Genomic DNA, 19,813 nt, shown 5'->3' on the forward strand with positions numbered 1-19,813 from the left:
CGAATTTGAAGAAAAAAATTGTAATATTAGTCAAGGTTTATTTTCCATTCGTCAAAGGGTGAAACCCGAGACTTCGTTTGACTACGTTCGTCAAATTTTGTACATACAATCGGTAATAAGATTCTAAGAATGATGATAATAGCTTCAAATTACTTCCCGTTACTGCAGTGTCGCCTGAGTGATTCAAGTAACTACATTACTTTGCGAAATTGAAATAAATAAAGAACGAATTGATGGATATTGACTGATTTTACTGAAATTAAACTGAATTCATGAGACTCTGTTAAATGAATCGGACTAATCAATAGTATACTACAACGATCAACAGTGGTTTTGTTGCTCTTGACATTCGAGTGGTTTCAGTAAAATTTGATACCAATGACCTTAGGAATAAGCGTAGTTTCTCGAAATTGGCTCTAGTTATTTATTTTATCGACATTTTCATATATGACTCAAGAAAGAAATACTTATATGAAAAAATCAATTTCTTTTTAATATCTAAAGTTTACCAATAATATAAAATACAAAAAAAAAAAAAATAGGTCCATGTACTTATGTTGGCGCGTGAGAAGTTATACTTCTTTGGCATCATTAAACAAGCCTTGCCGAATTTTTACACATTTCCGCATTTGTTTTACCCATCTTGAAAACTGGAATGGAAATTGAATAAATAATTTATAAATAATAATACATGCGGACAGTTAACCTCAATTATATTGGAGCACTTGAAAAAGTATATAAGCACAATTTTTTTCACCAATATTTACGAATAATAAACAATATTAATCAAAATATTCAAATTAAATCACTACTGAATATAATTTATTAGCACATGTATAATTCGCACTTGTATGAAACTAAAACACGTGTTGTAAATATAGAAACTAGAAACATGTGGATAAATATTACAAGTATGAAAACAGTGATCAGAGCCGACGAGCGTGCCAACATGCGCGACTAATAGAGGTTCTATTTCTATTTTGTTGGTAGCTATGAGCGGTTTAGCGGGCAGCTTTAACCTGTTACTTTTGTGTTACAGTGATTCGCGCCTATCTTAAAATTTCACTCTCAACCCGCCTAAAGAAGTATAATTTGAAAAATAATTATTTGTCACCCTGATTTTTTCCGTGAATTTTCATGTTCAAGACATTACAATAACATAAAAATTAGAGCCAATTCAGTATAACGATAATTTTATTCGTAAATTCTACGTTCTCAAACAGTAAAATTCACGTAAAATATCAGGACAACAAGAAATTTTTTTTTTTGTCCAGCTGTGCTTCCTAATCGTAAAAGAATTCGACTTTAATTCAAATAGGCTTTAAAAATCGATCGTATACCTGATTTCCAAGAACGTTCACGAAGTAAAAAGTCAATTTAACGGTGCTTGCTTCACGTTCGCATCTAGAATTGTTTATAGCATAGTTCTATTTGGAAGCCGTGCATTTCCCGGACACGAGCAAACCTGAATACGAGAGGTCCGGATATTCATTGTAGCGAACTTTAACAGGGGGTCAAAAATTTTCTCCAAATTCTACGTCACGTCCCAGGACTCAATTCCAACGGTTGCCTGAGGGAGCCACACGTCCTGCGATCAAATTCAACCGTGTCGTTATAAGAGGAGGTAATACTCGTAGCAGTCCTACGTGTGTAATAGGGCTTCGATACTTCGCGTCGCGCGTCGGTGGGAAAGGAATGAACCAATGGGCAATCCCTTCGCTCAACTTCGTCCCCGCCCTTATGGCTGCAGGGTAAAACCGGGAGCGAAAAGGGCCACATTGAACATCAATTTCTTCCTAGCTGCAAATACACGCCCGGGGACTTTCACGTACATCCACCTTGTTTCCTTCTTGACGATTTTACCTCCAAGGGCTTAACGCACTTCCACCAACGACGATCGCCGATCCTTTTCTTCCGTAATCCAAATAACCTCTCTCTCTCTCTCTCTCTCTCTCTCTAGAATCTACCCTAACGCCTTTTCAAGTCAATCTTTTTTCACGTGCCTATTGTTCTTAATCGTCGGGATGCGCAATTTTCGTTCCGATTATCCGAAGATGCTGTCGTCATTTTTTCATCTCAGCTCCACGAATGACTTATGAATTTTATAATAATGTCATCTTCACGATTGCCGGGAAATTGTAGTTTTCTGTTTTTTTCTTTTTTTTACCACTTTGAAATATACCCCCGTAAAATTTCAAATCAAATACCGTTCATCCCAGAAACAGAAAAAAGTTATCTCATCCGTGATTATTTATAACTGAAACGACAATCAATATTTTTAATACTTTCAATTACTTGTTTCAAAGTTGAATCATGAGCCAATATCTAAATACAAAACAATGCGATTGTGTTGGATCGGTATAAGTTTTCCAGTAAATATGTTGGAACGTTGTGAGTAAAGTGTGAAGAAAAAATGTTCGATTGTTGCCAAACTTTTGAAATCGTTTAGGATATAACCGTCTCGACGAATATGATTGGCACTTCTTTCGCTATGCTGTAATAAACGAGACGAGTCATTAGGCTTGGGAAAGTTTTGTGTATTTCCAGTTCTCTTTTTAAACGGTACGACAGTGAAAAGAGGGTAGAAATGGTGTTTTCCTTGGGGTCGCTAATTATCGCCTTGCCCTTCGTTCAAGAACTCGCGCCGAGGAATAATCAACCGTGAAGTGACTTGCACCTTCATTGACTCAACGAGCGGCGCTGAGCTTCGACTAACATTCGGCCTTAGGAGAGGATTAGAAGCAATTAACTCCAGCTAAGAATGTAATCGGACCGTCGACCAAGCAAACATGAATTCCTACCGAGGGATGCAGGAATTTTGAAGCCCAGTGATATCGCTTCGTTCGTTAGAGGTGAGAAAGCGATGCAGTTGCGAAGAGAAAAATAATGAAGAAGAGGCTAACAATAATACAGACTTAGAACCGAGGCAATTAGGGAGGCATGCCGGAGTAAATCACTATTTTTTCAACGCGTTTTTGAGTTGCTGCTGCTGGTGAGAAATTTCTTCATCGATCTCTTCGTTTTTCCATTTCACTTTCGATCTCGTTAGCTCGATGTTGTTAGAGCCAACATTGGACAAATTAGATTGAGACTGTTTACAAATCTTCAGAATTATACGTTGCAGCTGTAACGAACAATTACCGGTCGCTTTCTTAGTTCATCGCTATTCTTGACAAGGGATATCCCTCAAAGACGGAGGAACAGTTTTCAAAGGTAGAAGAATAAACAAACAACTATGAAACGAACAAATAGATCGCGTACTGCCCGGTGTTTTAGTTATAGAATTTATATTTTAGCTAATATTTCTCTTTTGGCAAGTTTCTTCCCGTTTATAAAGTAGGTATAATGTAAAGAATAAAGAGACAAGCCCGAGGAAATAAAAGATGAGCTTGTTTCCTTCCACAATTGTGTGAATTAAAATTTATCCAACCAAGTTACATCTTCGATCGTTTTAATAACTTCGCGAAAATCAGGAAGGTGAAGCTTGCTCTCATTATTCTTGCTTTATAAAACCGCGAGGAGTGTTTCACCAACTTTGGAATGTTGAAACGCTGGGAATAACGTCAAGAAATAAACTTAGGATAATATGATAAATAATTATTATAAGAAACAGGAAAATTGAAAACAAATTTTGAATTAAGATTATTCGGACATTGGAGCAATGTAAACATAAAAAGCAAAATTCTTAATATGTTATTAATCGTTAATAAATACGTGAAAAATAATTTTTTGAGGAAAATCTGACGTGTAGTTTCTGCGTAATTAATAATTAAAAATTGGATATTTAGCATGCAGTCAATAGGAAATATTGTGTAAAACGCACATTTTTGATACTATTTAACCACAACTGCCAAACATGAAAATTCGAAACACTGTAATTCATATCAATTTAAATTCACGTAGATTGCACAAAAATGATGAAAAATGTATTCTGAGGCGTAGTTTTGTAAATATATTAATTTAAATGATGAGAAATCACAAAAATATCAGTTAGCCATACTCAAAAATGAAAGACATATCTGACTTGTGAAAAAATCGTGTTTTTTTTTCCATTTTATAATTATTTTTCTTTGCAAAACGGGTCAAAATTGAGCTGCTTCATTACTCATTTTATGAATTTATAAACGAAATTCAACGAAACACTGGGAACAACAATATACAGTTGTTACATGCGCTGTAGCCAGATCTATTTTATGCGGAAAAATACTCGAGTCAAGACTTTTATTTATTATTTTTACCGAATAAACAAATAAAATAATCCGATCAGAAGTGATCTTAGGTAACACCTAAAATTAAGTTATTATATTGGACGCTCACATATTTTTTTTTTTTTTTCTAATTAAACAAATGCAGATTATATTATGACTTAGGGGAGGGGGCAGTAGTCCGTATTGCATTAAAATTGAAACATTGCTTTTGATTTATACACTACGCTACAAATAGATTCAAAAAATTGTAACTTTAACGTTGACACTATACACTTCCCCGATAAATGATCGCTCAATCCTTGTCTGGTACTGACTGTTTTGATATCAATTCTCGTTTGGTTCTGAAGGGTTTGTAAATCTCGGAGGGTCGAAAAGGATTGCCGCAAGCCCGCGCGGAAAAACTCGAAGCGAATTTGAATAATTGTCTTTCCCTTTCTTATCTGGCTCCTGTTAATGCGGGGTTCGTTTTATTATTCTCATCTCTGAAGATGTAAAAAAGAAAACGAAAAAAAAAAAAATTCCAGAGCAGAAGGAAAACTGTTGGTAGTAGATTTTTCTGTTTCCGGCATTTTTCGTCATCCTTGTCACTCCATGAATCATGGAAGCTTGAAATTACGATCAGCTGACAGAATATATCACTCGCATTCGGTAACTGTATTTAAAGATTTTGTGGAATATCGTTCGTATATAGATTAACGTCTTCTTTTTTAATTCAAAACAACGAAGTTGAATCTACGCTAACGTGAACCGAACCCGAAATATTGGGAAAAAATTCAATATGATTTTACTTATGAGTTACCTTTGAAGAAGTTGAGTTTTTTAAATATTACGCGGCTGAAGTTAGCAACGTTAACGTAACGAAACGTGGCAGGGAAAAAAATCATTATTATGCAATTTTTGAACGACTTTCAAGGAGTTGACTTTTCGAAATATATAAGTATGTTTGGTTGACCGTGGCTTAGACAATTCTAAACGTGTGAAATAACGATTTTTCATAAAAATGCATCGTTACTGTAACGTCAATAATTTTATGTTCGTAAAATATTAGCCTATTCTGCTTTATCACGGTTTAACGAATTTCAGATTATCCTTCAGCTGCAAAATAAAGAATTTGCCTAACATGCATTGTTGGAATAACGTAAGTCACTTTCACCCCGTTTCAAATTCGAAGCTCATCTCCGAAGCTGAAACTAATTGACAATCCAAATCACGCGATACCTTTGTTTCGATATGAAAGAATGGAAGACGTGCGAGATAACATCGTTAATTGTACTTCAAATCTTATTCAACATAAGTAAATAGATCCAAAAGAGCTTAACGCAATCCGCTGTATTGAATTTTGTCTTTGAAAATGTGAAGAATTGTCCGTTGCAATAATTTGACGTTACATAAGTGAGGTTCATGCGATAGAAAACGACTCGCAAGTAAACTCTGAACCATTAATTTCCCATTAAGCGAACGCTGTTTTATAAAAGTCTGAAGTTAGTAACGTTGACGTAACGAAACATCATGGAAAAAACAGTTGTTTTACAATTTCGGAACGGCTTTCAAGAAGTTGACTTTTCAAAATATTAACATGTTTTCTTTGTTTTTATTTAGTAGCTATCCGGAAATCCTAAGTAATGATTTTTTCTGAGCATTCATTGTTAAAGTAACGTTGCTAACTTCAACCTCATGTTTCATCGATGACAGAGTTATTTCATTGAGAAACTTCCGGGCGTCTATCCTAACCACGAGTTTACCAACAACGCAATTGGATTATCGAATACCCAGAACTATGTTTCTTCAAGATCATGGGTACAAAAACAAATCGATGCGGAGAATGTCGGAGAGGCAATATAAACATAAACAGTAATTTCATATCAAGAAAGGACGGAGAGAGCGCTCTTTGAGATTTGGTGATCAGCTTTTTACTCTCTTGGCGACATTAGAAGAGTTATATTATTCATCTTTCGATGCTCAATGAACGGTAAGTAAAAATGCGATCTTGATACTCATCAATCCAAAAAAGATGCATGCGAATGTCCGATCTCCCGTTTTCCTTTCATCTACAAAAATTTCAAATTCTTTCGACCTCCAAGTATCGAAGTACCTGAAGATTCGAAGCTCTTTACCAGCTTCTTCCACATGAATTACTCCTGGAACTTTGCTTGCTCTCTCTCTCTCTTTTTTTTATTAAAAACTCGACAGCAGCCTCAAAAAAGTGAGGCACACTCACGAGCACGCTTAACGATAGTCGTTTTTCAATCCACTCACCTACGGCGGTTAAAGTCGACGACAAAGGGCGAGCATTCTGGTGTTCGTGACCTTAATCCTAACTGATCACTTTATTCCGGTGGACGGCGTCACTGCACACGGATGTATCGCGCTCACGTTTTAACCATCACTGTTTTCATGTGGGTATAAACGTTCCCGTGTCACGTTTTGTCGTCCGGAGTTACAAGGAGACGGACAGACTAGAGAGCTTAACAGTGATCAACGCTCTCAATTTACCGTAATTCAATCAATTTGTTGCGTATAGTCGAGCACTATTGATTAAAAACAAACTCAATTATCCTCCACGTGCGCGTGTAATTGTCAGTTTTCCACTTTCTCGATGGTGTTGGTGCGCGTGGATACCCAAGTTCTATGAAACTGGTTCATCGGGTCCCATTTAACATATGATCTCGTATCTCGTGCCAGTAACCGTTGTTCTTTTTACCACAACAATTGAAAAGGTCATAATTGAGCTCAAGCCGAAGCACCAAATGCCAGAGCGTGAAGTAGATCAAACAGTTTCCAACTTCCTTTTCCAAATTTTCTCCACGGTTTTTCCACTTTTCATCACCCGACAATGTACCAGTCAATAACCGCAGTCTAACACAAAAATGGAATTAATATCAAAACCGTCCCGTTCTATAGTATTACAATAACTTCTCTCACGATTTCCGGTTACATCAAAGCTTTCGTTCGAGCATCGGAGTAACAGCTACTAAACGATCCACGATTCTCGTACTTTACGTCACCACAAGCAGCGAGATTTCTAATTGCTTCAGGACGACGATCCTTCATCGAACGTCCGACCGGTCATGACGATAGGTAATAAAAAATTTAAAAAAAATAAAAAAAAAAAGTCGCGATGTAATTACCGCGGAACATTCGTCTGGCAGTTGGCGTGTTCACGATCGTTACGCATCACGTATTAATTGATAACGGGTTACATCTCGGACCGCGAGTTAACGAGGCGCGATAACACGTCGGACTAATCGCGCACCGGGTGCGTTTCTACGGGGTGCAGAGTGCGCGATGGCGTCCACGCAAGAGTTGCCGGCAGACTGCGAGAGAGAGCTTGTGCAGAGCCGAGGGAGCGCCGTCAGAGAGAGCAAAATAAGAGGGAGACGGCATCCCGTCCGTGGATGAGAGGGGCTGGGGGGGGGAAGGGGTGGTAGAGAGCAAAGGGAGAGGGGGAGAGAGAGAGGGAGAGAGAGAGAGAGAGAGAGCAAAGGCACCGGTAGCTCGCCGGCGTGGATCAGAGCGGGGTTCAGCGCAGCATCCCTCTCACATTTTGGTCTGGGCACAAGTTCTGCCTTGCCGTTGTACCTACCGTGTGCCTGCTTATATTCTATTACCTCTGTATAGGCGAACTATATGCAATCACCCACGCACCAGCTAGAGATCTATTTGGACGAAACTGTCATAGCTGAATTTTCATCGTCCGTAGCCTCGATTGATGGTACGCGCTCTCTTTCTCTCTCTCTCTCTCTCTCTCGCTCTCTGTTACGTACACTTTGGGACAATGAATCTGAGACGGGTAATTTTTCATACTAGACAGTTGTGTTGGCAATACAGAGAAACCTGCAGCGCCACAGTTGGCCGAGCGCGAAACTAAGTCAATCTCGATAAACGTAAGATAACCCATGACCGTCGAACCTAACCTTAGAATTGACGTGTCAATCCAACAAGTCATTATCCCTGCGGTATTCTAAGATTAGATTCGACGGTCATGGGTTATGTTACGTTTATTGAGATTGAGTTAGTTTCGCGCTCGGTCGACTATGGCGCTGTAGGTTTCTCTGTGTTGCCAACATGACTGTCTGGTGTAAAAAATGGGCCGTCTCAGATTCGTTGTCCCCAAGTGTACAGTCAGAATTGGAGAATCGACTATTAAATCGATTCTGCCCGGGCTCTATGCAGAGTAATTTTATTTGGAAAATTGAACGGGGGGTTGGATTTACAATAATTATAAGTAATTCTCATCCGTTTGAGGCGTCGTGTGTTAAAAATAAATGTTAATCCAGGTAACTTGGAGTCCTCATATTCAGTACATGTACGATCGTTCAATGTTATAATTGGTGTAAGGATATGCAATTAATTTTCCCGACAGGGTTCGATTACTTACTAATTTTGAGTCAGCACTCACTGTAAATTGTGTTGTTTGCTAGACGGATACTGAACGACTGACCAACGTCACACGTATATGTGTGAATACATGTATATGACGTCCAGATTCTTACACATAGCGGTGTATTTTATTCTGTCTAATGTAAATTACAATGTCCCTGAGAAATTTACAAAGTGAGATTTAATAGCCCGGGGAACACATGACCTCCATATGACGTCATATATAGGTCACATAGAGATCATCGAATTTTTACATAAATATGACATAAAAATGACTTTATTGATGACTGTGATATGATGTCATGTAGTATGACATCATTATGACAAAGTACTGACCTAAAATTTGACTTTTATATGACGCCATGATTGTGACTTAAATATTACGTAAATATTATGTCTTATCCCTATCATATGTGTGACGTCACATCAAAGTCATAAATTTATATATTATTTACGTAAGAAATAAATCATACATTTACGTAAATTACAAGTCATATTCTGACGTCAAAAGGATATCATAATACCGTCATATGCTTACGTAAGAAACAACTCATATTTTTAAGTAAAATTGATGTACGATGAACGTCATACTTAGCATCAGCTTCCGGTCATTCTTTTACATACGAGTGACATAATACTAATGTCACGACGGTATAAAAAAAAAACGATCAACGATACTTTTCTATTTATGTTCTATGTTGTATCATGTATTGATTTAATAATTCATAAGTGGAATTTCATATGACATTTCTTAATTTTTACTTTTATATTTAGTGTCCAAATTTAACTTATCGTAAATTCTCTTTAAACGCAAACATCAAATATATTTTCAACATTGAAAATATTAGGATATTGTCATAAATAAAATATATAAATCAATTTCAAAATCAATTATTATATTGTAATAGAGGTACAGTAACAAAATAATCACTATTTATAAATGAAAAATATAAACATTTTGACTTTACAAGGTCTGTTGTAACAGTTATATTATTATAAGCATTCTTAAATAATTTTTATCGCTATGACATCAGAGTTATGTCGTCGAGACGTCAGGTAAGTTATAATCATGTCAGCCAGACGTCACAATTTCGTAAGCATTGGACGCAACTTTATATCACTATTTTACCTCAAATTTAAGTCATCTTGACGTCAGCTAAATAACAAGTACGTCAGGTGGATGTCATATTTTTGTAAGCTTCCGGTGCCGACTTTACTTCTCTATGACATCAGAGTTATGTCATTTTGACGCCAGTCAAGTCATAATGATGTCAATTGTAGGTCATATTTACGTCATTTATCTTGCGTAAAAATCTTACGCCAGGAAGTGGGAAATTATGAGTCATATGTGACTCATATGTGACTCACATCTTACGTAAATCATGACGTGACATGACGTCATTCTGACATCAGTTTGACATAATTGTGTTCACTGGTTGTACACGTTCATGGTACGTCATGTCTAGTATCGTTTAAGTTTTACTGTATAATTGTATTATTTTGTTTACCTCAAGATATAATGAAGGGTTGAATATGTGTATAAATCAATATCAATATATCTCTTTATTTAATAGTTTCGGCTGAATAAATCCGGGTTAGCAGTAAGATTTTCGTTACTATCTACTACGTTTGATAGTGATATCACGAAATAGCTGTGCTCTTGTACTTGTTACAACTTATTGTAATCAATTTTGCATAGTGCTTTGCCGTTTAGCCGGCACCTTGGGATCGTTCGTTACCTGAGGGTTTTCAATCGAGATTTTCGTAACATGAAAGTTTCTGCCTTTTAAAAAGTTTTTTACCACCTCAAAATTAAAAATTATTATCGCGACCTTGTTTTGCCTTGTAAAAGACACTTGATTGAATACCCGCGAAAAGAAAATTCAAGTGAAAGTACAACATTTTTTCTAATTTTTTCTATCCGAAGTCTATTCAATCAAGTAATTTTATATCCGAAAATTATTCGAACTTTTACAAGTTTCAGGTTATAGCAATGTGATAATTTAGTATGTCGGTTTGTTATTACTATTATCACTAATCATTGTCTATTGCTACTTTATTATTACCATTATCAATAATTTTCTATATCATTGCTTCTAATGCATATTTTGTAGCACTGTGTTCAGGTAAAGTATTGGATTTTGACAGAGCTAATTTCAATCTTTTCGAAGATCTCCCTTTACTTTATTAATTCGCACTTCGTGTGGGGATGAAGACGGATCAGCTTTGCTCACTTCCACGGAGCCTCCGTCATTTTGATACCATTGTTTGTCAATTTCATTCCGTTTTTGACTTTTTTTTTCTCCAACAGTCACCGATTATTTGCAGGATAAAAAAAAAAAATAATTCCTGTTATCGTGAGTTAATCGTAGAATCTCAACACAGTTTATACATCGAGTTATTGACTATTTCAAAGTTCAGATAAGATCTGAGCAATCTTATGTGACAGAACTTTCATAAACGCGTGACTTTTCGACTCGTAAAATACGATTAGAATCCATTACGTTATTTTTTTGCAATTCGTGATGCAAATTGTATTGCAAAATTGAGGAAATGTTTTCTCAAATGTCGATACAAGCTGCTCATGGTACGTTTAAAATTTGTTACTCTTACTGAAATATCTATACAGTATCGTCATTAGGTTTCGGTTTTACTATAATATCGAATTTTCAGTTGAAAGTTTTCGAGCGAAGTAACTTCCTCTTTCGTATTTACTTCCGCATTTTTTTCCGTCTTGTTTCTTCTATCCGAGCGAATTCTTTGTCTTGGAATGAAGTACTCAGAGACAATGGTGTATCATTGCCTTATTTCAGTGAAAAGAGGTAGCCATTATCGTACAAAGAAATGACGAGGGCGCGGAGTCGCGTGGAATTCCTTTCAATATTCCAACCTTTGACTCACAACAATAGCGAGTCCCCTTCAAATTTCAACCGCTAGAGTTGGAAGTCGATTAGATCACCGCAAGCGAGTGCGAAATTTGTTTTAAATAATTGACGAAGAAGCTGCGAAATATTTATATATATATATATATATATATATAAATACATATAGTATAATTGCAGAAGTTGAGGATGAGAATTCTCGGTGAAATTGTAAAATTTCGTTATTCCACCAGAAAATAACGCAGCGCATTTTTAACCGGCTTGCGATGCGCGACGGTTTAATGAGATACAAAATTACGCCCTCAGCGCTGCCTTATACCATCCATCAACCACTCAAAATTTCCCGAGGATGTTAATTGCTCGGTTGAAGTTCAGCCGTTAAAATTACACGAGGGCATCCGGCAAAGTCCCTTTTCGACAAACTAGGTAATCAGGTAAATTGCCAATTTCAGAAAACTGTCACTAACGCACTCCAGACGTTATCGGACGATTTTTAACACCTAAGGTCGAGAATTTAACACACTTAACGCGAAGGATACCTCAACGAGATGTCTTTTGACGTTGATTGCCGTGAGTCGAAAAAGCCATCTGATAATCGCATAAAAGTACTGAAAGTCTTTTGATGATCACATGAAGGTAATCAAGGTCACTTCATGTTCCTTGTCAACTCTTTTACAGTCATTTTTAGACGTTGGAGCCTTCTGGTCAGTAAATGTCACCGAAATTCACTTTAAGTCGTTGACCAATGTAGAAGTATTCAAACATCATGATCGATTCTTAGCATTTTTACGGTCAGATTGGTATAGACATGTTAAAAAAACCGCCTCAAGGGAAATTAAACATTCCTAGTCCAAATAATTCAACATTGGATTCGATCACTTGCTGTTTCATCAAAAAACTATTTGCATCCTGTCTGCTTCATTTTATCGGTTGTAATGATGTTTACTGTGCTTTGAAAAGCTTGCTTGGGTCTACATATATTTTATTGCTCTAAATGCTTTCCCATCGACAGTCGCTTTCGAATTTTTTTTTTTTTTTTTTTCATATCTATCCATAATTTCGAAAATTAGCTCGAATTGCTTGTCATTATATCGTATATACCAAAAAACGAAGAAAGGGTAGAAAATAATCATCTAAGTAAAATATATACACGAACTGCCAAGAATTCGGGGAATAGTTACGAGACTTGTATGAAAATACGGTGATTGCAGTCCCATTTTTTTTTTTCATCATTTATTTTTATACAACGGTTTAAAATTATCATCAATGACGTATGGCTGAATCTCATGTCCAATTGAGTTCTAAGAAAGATTAAGGTTAAAGCGTTTTGAAGTAGCCGCTGTGGTTATGACTCGATGGAATTACGCTTGAAATCGACCGATGATTGGCCTCTTCCTGCCACCGCGGTATTGTGTGACTGCACGAGAGATACGCAGCTCGATTCACTTCGTGTTGCATACATTCGATAATAATACTTTGGCTTGAAATCTTGTCGACATAGCTATATCATCCAAATAGCTGATATTAAGCTGCTTCGTTAATTTGTAAGACCCAATACGTGCATATCAGCGTCGTCGCTTAATCAAGAATGATATTTCTCGTTTAGACAACTTATCGATACATGGGGAAATTCAGGGGTCTGTAAAGTAAGAAAGATAGATGGAGATTTGAACAAGTTTACTTTACTTACACCGTACCACTTAAGAGGTTGATCATAAATGATAAATCATAAATGAAATGTAATTTACAGGAATCGAGGCAGGCTTGAAAATACAAACTAGAGACTAAAAGAAAACCGACAGGCTCATTCTCGGTAATCGAATGAGTCAGGTAATCTCAATTTCAAATATATAAATTGCCTTTCTACCTTGCGATAAAGGGATGAATTTTTCTGAGTCGAAAAACTTTTTTTCTGCTTGTGGACATTGTTCAAATAAAATTAAGGTACCCCTTGTTTAAATAGATTTGACTATCGCTTCCGGTTAATAGAAACAGTTTCTCTCATCGGTTACGTTAGAATCGTCTTATCTCGTCAGTGTTTCTGGTAGTTTTGCACAGAGTCCAAAATAAGATTTCTTCAATGACTATAAATCAAGTAATGTAATATAATTCATATGCATCTGATTGTGTGAAACCATTTTCTGTATGTGAGACGCTTGCTTGCGTGGAGTGCAAAAATGCAAAACTTTCTTTTTCGGAGGATTATGAGGCGTATAATAGCGAATTTAATATTTGAGAGACTACAAGTATCAATTTTTACATCATATTAAGAATTCAATAATGTATTTTGATCATAAAAAATTATAAATTTGGTAAATAAGTTAGTAATTTCTGAAGTATTACTCCAAATTTAGGATGTTGAAAGTAAACTTACCAGAATAGAAATGCGTAATGAACACACTTGAATATTTATTGTAGAAGATTCACAAACCGATTACTTCATGTGGAAATTATAATACGAAGCTTGGACTTGCACATTAATGTAAATCACTACAAAAAGTAACATTAAGTTGTTTACGCAGAATACGCTTCGAAGCGCTGAAGGTACGATTTCTTTCACTGGAACATTGAGATAGAGTTTTTTATTACAGAACGAACTCGCAGTTCTGAGATCCGCAATTGGTTTTTCAACTTTCATTCAATCAACATCCATTTCCGGATGTTGAGAATTTCACGGACTGTGTCAGAAAGTGCGATAAATATATTAAGTTACTTACATCAAAATGCGGAAAATTGCTACTTAAGAGTCTAACTGAACCGCTACGATATAATGTCTCTAACATAACCAATGCGGTATGATGTTTCTATCATGATCGCTGAGATAAGCTGTTTTACTAGCAGATATCGTTATGTTAAATAACACAGTCAAAGTGCACGAACAGAGTTTGAAAAAAAAGGATGATCAACAACTGCTGGGTTGTTCCACCCTTATTCTCATGGGTGAACGGAAATGGAATTGCGCTTTATTTTCCCGTCATGTAGTAGTTTTCAAGGCTTAAGACGTCACCCCATCTCGATCATCATACGGTCCAGATCGAAAGGGTAACTACTCCCAAAGTTAAGTGTTCACCTTGAAAAAATATCCTGTGGAGTGACTCGAAGTCACGAAGTCACGAAATTGCTCAAAGGCATTAGAAATCACTTCAAATCACTTGGAAGTCACCCGATTTCGTAAAGTAATTCGAGATCGCTTGAAGTCAGTCGAAGTGATCGAGTCTTTCGAACACTGCACCTGCCAGATATACACCCAACTTCGGGAGTGGTTAACCCCTCGGCATGCAGGTGGAGTATAATCCAAGACGGGAGAATCTGGATCGATAAAGCAATACTTGGATTATCAGAAGTTTCAGTGCAATATATCGTGTTCCCGCCGGATGGTTACATTCGACGGAGTGCAATACAGCGTCAAACACCGGATAGGTACACCTCACCCGGCAAGTTCCTTCGCTTTGGACTTGTACCGTACCCATCCATACCTATACGCCCCAGGTTATGTCTTGTTAGTTGACTTTGTCTGGCTGTTCAATCGGCAGTGCGATGATGTCACACGGTTGTAGACAGTGCAATTGGGAACTGCCGAGAGACTGTTCATCCAGTGTACACCCTGATCCGTATTGACCTTTTCTGATTTCCAATATCGGAATACCCAAGCGGCTGCGGCGGATGTCGGGAGAACCGAGCTTCCACACGCGATACGTAAAACAAGAGAAACAGCCAGCGATTTCACGCGGATGCTGGGTAAGAGGGCAGGTACCAGGTGTGGGCACCGAGTTAATTCGGTTACACGGCTCGTCGGGTCGACGCTTTCGTTCCTGCCAGTGGCGTTGGCGGTGGATGTCGACCGTCTGCAGCACCGCAGCTTTTCCGCCGATGCTTTGTACGGAATTTTGTGCCCACCTTCCCGCGAGCTGCCCTCTTAAATTAACTTCGTAAAAATAGATGACGGAAGGTCGGTGACCCCGGCTTAACAGGTAGTCGGGCACAGCTGCACACCTTAACAATTGCACCGGGGATTTCACGAATATCGAGATGCATGTACACGGATCGAATCAAGCATTCTTTGCCGCCAACTGGAATCCCCTTTCCCTGGTGGTATATTGCGAGGAAATATGAATTTCGAAGAAAGGAGCACAACGAGATGGATACCATGTAATCGTATATTCATGTAAACACTATATTTTCTTCGATATGACCTGGTTCTCTTATTCACAAAAACGGTACAGTCGGCTATAAAAAAGCACCGTCTTTTTCCTTGCAGCTTGAAAGCTCATGGGCGACAATAATGAACACATCGAGATAGAAGCAGGTAAAAACTCTTTCAACCTCGTCGTTTCACGAGACACTTTCGGAAAGCTACATATTCAAGTGTGACTGGAACAATCCGAGACTCTTCTATTCGCAATCAGGCTTTAATCCACCACCACCGTCATAAGAAATGTTGAAAAAATATTCCCCACCGAGTGACCATCAAGATGCACTGAACACAAAAAATCGATAGAACTGTGCCGGTAAATGTTTCATAACGGATTTTTTTTAAATTGTCACATTTTCGTAGGCCTGTGATGATAATATTAGCGAGACGGGTTCCAGTCAGTCGGAAAAATGCAATTAAACCGTGACTAAGATAGGGTGGACGGAGTGTTTTCAGGATAAAGGAAATTCGTCATTGTCGCCGAGGAAAGGGAAAGGCTGGCACGTTGGCGTTGGGCAGAGTCAAGACTCGGTGAGCGTATCTTCTATGGCTTCAAACGTCGTGATTTATCCAGCCACCATGATGGTAACAGTGCTGTATCTAAAAATCTCGGAGGCCTAAATCCGAACGAATCGTAGATTCGCGTAGGTACGTACGGGAGATGGACTTGATGGATGAGTCCTGCACCGGACGGAATTGATAATCGAGTAATAATTCATGGAATATATAGATGAATTTTCACTCTCCATCAATCCTAGAATTCTATTGTTACGGAGGGGGGGCTTGCGAATATTTTCCCGACGATGGGTGCACGATGAGAACAATATTCGGAATGAATTCACCCGCTCCCACAGTACCATCCCCATTATACCGTAGTATTTACTGCGGTATCGGCGGCATTGTTGCGGCGTAGGAAATACCCGGGCTTACTCCGATCGCTGGATTGTCGGAATCAAAACCAGTTGCTCGTTCTGATGTGTTACGCGATGCGATTATCCAAGCCACAAGGCGATCTTTCATTATTAAATTGATCTCGAAATTTCCACGCTGCTGTATCGGCATCACATCAAGGGATTAATCATTCTCTACGGAGTCCGGGAAAGCGAAACAACTTCCGAAGCACTGACTGGCGTTAATTGAAATACCACGGAAATTTCTAACGGATACGCAGAAGCATTGTAGTAGGTAAGTCCCGCACCTTTAATGATCAACTATTACGTACAAGTACCGGTAGTTATGGGGTAACACCACTGTAGAGACAAAAAAAAATAATCAAGGAAGTGGTTAGGCATATATTTAAGTATAACAGAAGAAATTATTGTCGCCATTTTTGAATATTTGTTGATCGTAAGTTTTTTTTATTATACTTAAACGTATGCCCAATAATTTCCTTAAATATTATTATCTAATTACCTTTTCTTCCATCGATGAAAAAAAGAAAAAAATCGTCAAATTTTTTCGTTTTTACATTGGTGTTACCCCTTAAGTAGCATTAATCAGACGACTCCGGGGCAATCCATAAGGCGTTGTCAACCTTGAGTATATCTGATTGAACCGAAAATCACGGCGTAATTGGATTGATAATGAGATTTCTGCGTCACTACGTCAGTACCAGACCAAGGGACTATTCGTGCTTCTATTTCCAGCCGAGTAAAACAACTCCCAAAGGACTAGCCAGCCGTAATTGCGATTTCAAAACCCACCGACCGACTTTGACGAGACTCACAATAAAAATACGCCGATTCCTATTCGGGGTACACAAACACTAATAGCTCGAACCCCCGTTACTGCCACCTCAAGGAGTCAAACAGTCACGCAGCAAGAATCAAGGAAGACCACGGTGGTCTGGTATTGTGTAATCGCAATTACCGTCAAAGGCAAGAATACGAAGAGGAAGAAGATTAACCACTTGTGTTGCCTGCACGTGCACCTGATACTCAGACCGCAATTGGTTCGTGTCGATCGGACCAAGGCTCAGGTTCTCCGTTTGACTTCGTTAGTAAGGTAATTGACCGTTTTATTTTCCAAAATTATAAATTGACATAATAAATTATGAATTTTTCTATGACTAAAACCAATTGCTTGAGAGTCAGACGATACAAATTTATTTCTTGGTAATTTTAGAACCAACGATCGAACGGATACAACCAAAGAAGGTCAACGATGGGGACAGGGTCAATAACTGGTACGCTTACTTTGGCTTACTTAACTTCATGTTGACTTGAACGTAAATCTTCCAGGGTCTGGCTACAGTGATTGTAATTGAAGCAGCAGGAAAGGGATGGTCATAAGTCTCGACTGGTTTCACAGAGCTCAGAGACCCCTTTCAGGCGATCAATGAACGGCCGAAACTCCATCCCCTGGAGGGGATTATGACGCGTACTCAAAGGGTCATGCTCCTCACCACGCATATTGAATACCCAGGGACAACAGAGATTGAACTAATTGAAGGGCTGATGACTAATTTGCGGAGAAAGTGGCTGGCGGGATCCGACCTGAGGCGGGCGTCGTTAGGTTCGTTTGGAATCGCGTTAGGAAAGTTTGGAAAGGAGAGAGAAACGATCGGGCGACTCAAAGCGAGGGTTAAGCCGATCAGACTTGCCTTCGTCTCATCGTGATTCCACAGCAAGCAACAATTAGGGTCGAGTCAAGGATGCCGTATGCCGATCACGTCGGCGAATGCTTCATAAAGTGCTGCACTTCCACCGAACTGAGAGATACCCGGGACCGACGGAGGGATGGAAAAGGATGGGGGGAACCGGGTGCGAGAGAGGAGCCGGAAGCTGGGAGTAAAGAGCAGCCGACTCACACATGCGACGAGGATATCCGCACACGCGGCCATCGGCCCGTTGGAACTACGTGCCGGCCTCTTCTTAAGCGCTAACTGACTTATGCTCTGCCAAGACCCGAGAAATAACACGGAAATAATTACGGGAAAACGTGTTAAGATTTTACGTGCCCTCAGGACCCGCTGACTCACACCCTCATGCATCGTTATTCTGAGAGCGTCACTTGTTACTGGCTACTACCTACTGTCTGAGTCAGGTTCGCAAACTGCAGCTTCGTGAGCAGCTCTCTTCTCCGGCAATTAAGACGTACCTAAGTATGTACGTCGATGGTGTCCTTTTCGCCAAAACCTCAAGGCTGCGTGGCTCTATCGAGTGGACAAAGCATTGTGCACCTGATTCGGGATACATTCTGTACTGCTTTTTTAAACCATTACCATTGGTGACGACATGGTGCGATGTCTGGGAGGCATTCCACTCGAAACCGACCTGCGTTTGAACTTCACCATCGACGATTTTATTTATTTTCAAGTATGGTGTAGATGTATAAAAAAAATCCTTTTTCACTGTGTTTATGGCTCTTTCGAGCACGGGTTTGATTTTTATTGTTTCCAAAAACAAGAAAACCCAATTCTCGAATGAATGTACAGACCCGATCGATTAGCTTCATATTTGTCTCATGAATTCTGCTTGTGAGAAAAAGAAAACGTTGAGACCAAGATGGAAGTGGGCAAGCTTTTGGTTAAGAAGCTACAGGCGATGCAAGTAATTGAAAAATGGATGACATATAAATTATTATACTTCAAATTTTTGTTCAATGCGATTCATCTCAATTTTTTAATACTTATTTCGCTTGCAGATTTTAAACCAACAGCTTATTCATTTTCATCCCGGTCTCAACATTTTCTTTTTCTTCTATTGGGGCTATTCATTCGAAGACTGGGTTCTCGTGTTTTTGGGAGCAGTGAAAATCAAACCCATAGTCCAAAATTCTAAAACTCAGTACAGGATGATGTTTGTGTAGTTGTGGTTTCATGCCTCCTCTATAAAACTATAATTACGTTTGGGTGATTTAGAAAAACTCGTCTCATCCTCAAGGAATTAATAATAATTTTGGGTTACGATTACGATCTTCATACTACTTTGTTACTCTTCTTCTTTGCCGTCATCGTATCAAGTTCGTCGAGTACATATTTCAGCATTGTTTTTTGATTGAATTATGCTGAGCTACTCTGGTCATCGTTAGAGTGTCCAAGAATTACTTTTTCTCACTAACTCCTTTTCCAATCACCGTTCGAACTTTAGAGGAAAGTTTTGCGTCCCTTCGCCTCGGGTACCAACCCCGAATTTCTCCGACCTGCGGAG

General features: G+C 38.5%; 1 protein-coding gene across 3 annotated transcripts in view; it reads right to left on the minus strand.

Annotated features, from left to right (window-relative positions):
- The window catches only part of LOC107227881 (protein artichoke), a 121,854-nt gene extending 114,320 nt beyond the window's left edge, over window positions 1-7,534 (minus strand). The window contains exons 1-2 of one of the 3 annotated variants that reach the window (XM_046736688.1): window positions 7,131-7,534; window positions 6,465-7,064 (exon numbers count right to left, since the gene is read on the minus strand). The gene's annotated coding sequence lies outside the window, so the exon portion shown is untranslated. Of the gene's footprint in view, window positions 1-6,464 lie in introns of all 3 variants that reach the window. The other 2 variants (XM_046736689.1, XM_046736687.1) reach the window with 2 other exon arrangements.
- Window positions 7,535-19,813: the final 12,279 nt, after the last annotated feature.

Source organism: Neodiprion lecontei, chromosome 4 (assembly GCF_021901455.1).
Source record: "Neodiprion lecontei isolate iyNeoLeco1 chromosome 4, iyNeoLeco1.1, whole genome shotgun sequence".
In the NCBI taxonomy this organism is placed as follows: domain Eukaryota; kingdom Metazoa; phylum Arthropoda; class Insecta; order Hymenoptera; family Diprionidae; genus Neodiprion; species Neodiprion lecontei.